Raw genomic sequence first — 5,402 nt, 5'->3', positions numbered from 1 at the left:
CCCCCCGGCTGTGCCGCCCTGCCCGCCGGCGACTCCGGGGCCGGGGCTTGCGGGCCGCGTCCCGGCGGGCTCCCCGAGCCCCTACGCACCAGCTGCCAGCCGGTCGCCGACGCCGGCCTCGCCGACGCTCGCACCACGCACGCCCGTTCGCCCGCCCCTGTCTCCAACGGCTCGCTCATTCTCGCCTGGCTGATGCGACCTCGGTGAAACTAAAACTTGGAGCCCCTTATCTAATATAAATATTGTTTTACATTATACTCGCCCAATTTAATTACATTCATAAAAAAGAATGCTATATTTCAATAAAGAAACAGTGGGGCACCCCACTGCTTTCATTCTCTTTGTATTCTAGTAGCCTTAGAGAACACAAAAAGGATTAGACATACACCCAAGAAAATGGTGAGAAGCAAGCAACACATGGTGAAAAAACACACACCTATCCTTTTTGCATAGCTCCTGTTCCACGACAGATATTTGTGCTCACAAACAAGGAGAATAGTCTGATCAGAATTCCAAATGAGTGCAACATTCCAAATCGGGAGATGGGGTGTATATCCTAGCACCACCCAAAAAGAATCAAGACTGGACAGATATGGTGGGTGCGCGTCCCTCGGTCCATCACAACCTCCTTTACCCTGCTTAGGAAAGCACACAAACACAAACACACCTCGTTGTATCCTGGACGTAGAACAAAAAGGGCACATGAATCATGCTTCGTTGATGACAGAGAATGCGAAAAAAATATCTCCCATCTCAGTCCACGTAGTACATTGTATCTTTTGGGGGTCCGAAGCATCTTCCAAAATACTCATATGATTACAACTGGAAACCCTATCACCATGTACGAGTGTACAACGGTCTACCAAACAAAATTGCAAAGAAGAGTCTCCCTCTTGCTACTTCTCTGCTGGTCCACTCCCCCAAGTCTATCCAGAATGTGCACTGCTATCCAGGGGAAAAAAGGGGGGGGAATGGTCTATTTTGCTAGCATGCTGGAGCGGATGAGCCACTCCCGAATCCGCAACATGTGAGATCAAGGACAAGTGAAGAAATTAATGACGGAACCAAGTTAAAAAATGATAACTCTGGATGATACCCCATGCGTTGATGCAGGGATTGGTTGCAGTATATTTGACGAGATTTGATTTTATGAAATATGAATGTTTTGTTAATAATGTGGGAACAGAAAGTGAAAATACAAATAGTTGATTGTACTGTATCTGATTATTATAAAGTTGTAAAATGCTTATTCATATAAGTAGCATATAAGAATGAAAGATATTATCCAATGGATGGTTGCATATTGAGGTGGGTTTTTTTTCATGCATCTTTCTTTCGTCTCGAACCTCTATGTAAGAATTTAAGGGCTTCGGTTTGCTAAAGCTGAGCGAGTGCCTCCTTTCTAAGAAAAAGTTATGTCGGCTTGCACAAACCCTTATTTGCTAACTATGATTGGAAAGAACGAGTATAGCAATTTAGCAATGATTGGTACACCATCACCTCTATAAAGTTTGTAAACCGGATGCACCCAAATCGAGAGAATCCGATGGTGGAAAGAACGAGTAGGGACACACAAATATCACCTGAGTGAAATTTAGCAATTTCCTCACTTATATTGTTATTAATTTAAGGAGTTTTAAAATATCTTCAAAATATCAACCATGCACATAGGCCCGCCTCTTTCAGGCTCGTAGGTGGATTGAAACTCCATAAATGGGGGCAGGCAGTGCACGTGTGATTCAGGTCGATCGAGCTAGTTAGCAAGGTAACTATAGCCAACTAGCTGGAAGCTGCATTAGAGCTAGCAGCAGCTCCACAATGCTGGGTGTTTGCTCCTCTGTGTCCCTCCTACTTGTCGTAATAGCGTTCCTATACCTCGCACATAGGTTAAGCCCCAAGAGCAAGATGTGTGGTCGCACATGCTCGTCGGCGCCGCTTCCGCCAGGGCCGTCGCCGTGGCCGGTTGTGGGCAATCTGCCCGAGATGATGCTCCACAGGCCGGCGTTCCGGTGGATCCATCTGGTGATGAAGGAGATGGGCACCGACATCGCCTGCTTCCGCCTCGGCGGCATCAACGTCGTCCCGATCACCTGCCCCGAGATCGCGAGGGAGGTGCTCACGAGGCAGGACGCCAACTTCGTGTCCCGCCCGCTCAGCTTCGCCTCCAGAGCCATCAGCTACGGGTACAAGGACGCCGTACTGTCGCCGTTCGGCGACCAAGTGGAAGAAGATGCGCCGGGTGCTCACCTCCGAGATCGTCTGCCCTTCCCGCCACAAGTGGTTCCACGACAAGCGCGCCGATGAGGCCGACAACTTCACACGCTACGTCTACGCCCTCACTTCGTCGTCAACCTCGGGCGCTGAGGTGGACGTCAGGCACGCCTCACGGCATTACTGCGGCAACGTCATCCGCCGGCTTGTCTTCGGCAAGCGGTACTTCGGCGAGTCCCAGCCCGACGGCGGGCCTGGGCTGCTGGAGGTGGAGCACGTAGACGCCACCTTCACCTCGCTGGGGCTCCTCTTCTCGTTCTGCGTCAGCGACTACCTCCCGTGGCTGCTTGGCCTTGACCTCGACGGCCACGAGAAGAAGGTTAAGCAGGCCAACGCGATCATGAGTAGACCGCACGACGTGGTCATTGACGAGCGGTGGAGGCAACGGAAGGGGGGCGAGAGGCGGGAGGAGCTCCAGGACCAGGATTTCCTGGACGTTCTCATCACCGTCAACGACGTGGATGGCAACCCGTTGCTTACCATCGAGGAGGTCAAAGCAGTGTGCATGGTAAGGAAACCTTCAACATGGTACCACGAATGCACGTACATAGTCGTCAAAGATAATAACTCCATTAACGTATGCTCGGCTCGTGGACATAATTTTTCTGATTTTGCAATCTTCCAGATGACTGGAAAACAACTACAACTTTTCTCTCTGTGTGTGTGGACATGTGTCAAAGATAATTGATAATATCACTAACACGGTGCATACGTAATTTGTCTCCATGCAAATGTATGCAGGACATAACATTAGCGGCGGTAGACAACCCGTCCAACGCCATGGAGTGGGCGCTGGCGGAGATGGTGAACAGTCCGGAGTTGCTCGACAAGGCTCTCGAGGAGATGGACCGGGTGGTGGGCCGGGAGCGGCTGGTGCAAGAATCGGACATCCCACAACTTAACTACGCCAAAGCGTGCATACGCGAGGCATTTCGGCTGCATCCCGTCCCTTCCTTTAACTTGCCGCATGTAGCGACCACTGACACCATTGTCATCGGCTACCGTGTGCCTAAGGGCAGCCATGTCATCCTAAGTCGGACTGGCCTGGGCCGGAACCCGATCATTTGGGACGAGCCGCTCCGGTTCAAGCCAGAGCGCCACATGGGAGACAACATTGATGTGACACTAACGGAGAGCAGATTGCGGTTCATCTCCTTCAGCACCGGCCGTCGTGGCTGCATGGCGGCATCGCTAGGGACGGCCATGAGTGTTATGCTCTTCGGGAGGCTCCTTCAAGGCTTCACATGGACCAAACCGGCAGGGGTGTCTGTCATCCATCTTAGTGAGTCCAAGCACAACCTCTTTATGGCAAAGCCGCTAGTGTTGCACGCCGAGCCACGTCTTCCAATGCACCTATACCCTTCTCGGGTCTGTTAAACAAGTAATGAGTGAGCTCAACCAATCACCGCATGGCATGCATCTGCTTGATATGGACCATTCATTTGTTTGAAAATATATTTTCTTCCAACCATTGCGACTTATGGTGTAAGTGTGTATCTCATGTTTCCGATTGACACAGTCAGGGACCACATGACTTTTCTTTGTGCATAAGATTCCGACTAGTGTGAACTTGTGTAGAGGCGGGGTGGGAGTTGAACTGTTGAAGTCATCCGGATGCACCCCGCTAACATGGCATAAAAATTTTCAAGCAACAACATAATAAATAAAAGTGTGTTTCGTAGTTTCTAGCAAGATTATTGGACATAATAGAAGACAATATATGAATACAAGAAAATAGAATTCAAAAGATTACTATAATGATGAAACAAAAGACAAAAGTACTTGGAAAAGATGTCATGTATTTCCATATCCTAAAATACATGGCTCGGTAACCTAAAAGATAAAAAGTAGATTGATACGTCCATTTTGCATCATGCTTTTATATCAATATTTATTGCATTATGGGTTGTTATTACACATTATATCTCTTTACTTATGGCTATTCTCTCTTATTTTACAAGGTTTACCATGAAGAGGGGGAATGCCGGCAGCTGGACTTCTGGCTAGAAAAGAAGCAAACGTTGGAAACCTATTCTGCACAGCTCCAAAAGTCCTGAAACTCCACGAAACAACTTTTTGGAATTAATAAGAATTTCTAAGCAAAAGAAATACACCAGGGGGTCCACACCCTGTCCAGGAGACAGGGGGCGCCCCCCCTATAGGATGCGCCCCCCTATCTCCTGGGCCCCCTGGTGGGCCTCCGGTGTCCATCTTCTGCTATATCATCGCTTTTTCCCTGGAAAAAATCGTGGGCAAGCCTACAGGATGAAAAATCCGCCGCCACGAGACGGAACCTTGACGGAATCAATCTAGGGCTCTGGCAGAACTGTTCTGCCGGGGACACTTCCCTCTGGGGGGGGGGGGATCATCACCAACGTCATCACCAACGATCCTCTCATCGGGAGAGGGTCAATCTCCATCAACATCTTTACCAGCACCATCTCCTCTCAAAACCCTAGTTCATCTCTTGTATCCAATCTTGTATCAAAACCACAAATTGGTACATGTGGGTTGCTAGTAGTGTTGATTACTCCTTGTAGTTGATGCTAATTGGTTTACTTGGTGGAAGATCATATGTTCAGATCCTTTATGCATATTATTACTCCTCTGATTATGAACATGAATATGCTTTGTGAGTAGTTACGTTTGTTCCTGAGGACATGGGTGAAGTCTTGCTATTAGTAGTCATGTGAATTCGGTATTCGTTCGATATTTTGATGAGTTGTATGTTGTCTTTTCCTCTAGTGGTGTTATGTGAACGTCGACTACATGACACTTCACCATTATTTGGGCCTATAGGAAGGCATGGGGAAGTAATAAGTAGATGATGGGTTGCTAGAGTGACAGAAGCTTAAACCGTAGTTTATGTGTTGCTTCGTTAGGGGCTGATATGGATCCATATGTTTAATGATGTGGTTAGGTTTACCTTAATACTTCTTTTGTAGTTGCGGATGCTTGCAATAGGGGTTAATTATAAATGGGATGCTTGTCCAAGTAAGGGCAGTACCCAAGTACCGGTCCACCTGTTTGACACGAGAAATAATAAAAATAACGTGGGCAGCTTCCTATGCATGCTTGTGCCATGCTAAACCAATTTTTTTTGTATTATTAATTAACTTGCCTTTGCATAT

The 5,402-nt window shown here is 48.0% G+C and overlaps 1 pseudogene; it reads left to right on the top strand.

Annotated features, from left to right (window-relative positions):
- Positions 1–1,818: 1,818 nt before the first annotated feature.
- On the top strand, positions 1,819–3,648 carry LOC119281588 (annotated as a pseudogene).
- The last annotated feature ends 1,754 nt before the right edge of the window (positions 3,649–5,402 follow it).

Source organism: Triticum dicoccoides, chromosome 3B (assembly GCF_002162155.2).
Source record: "Triticum dicoccoides isolate Atlit2015 ecotype Zavitan chromosome 3B, WEW_v2.0, whole genome shotgun sequence".
In the NCBI taxonomy this organism is placed as follows: Eukaryota; Viridiplantae; Streptophyta; class Magnoliopsida; order Poales; family Poaceae; genus Triticum; species Triticum dicoccoides.
The sequence above is the reverse complement of the archived record's forward strand: the minus strand, read 5'-3'. Positions and strand labels throughout refer to the sequence as shown.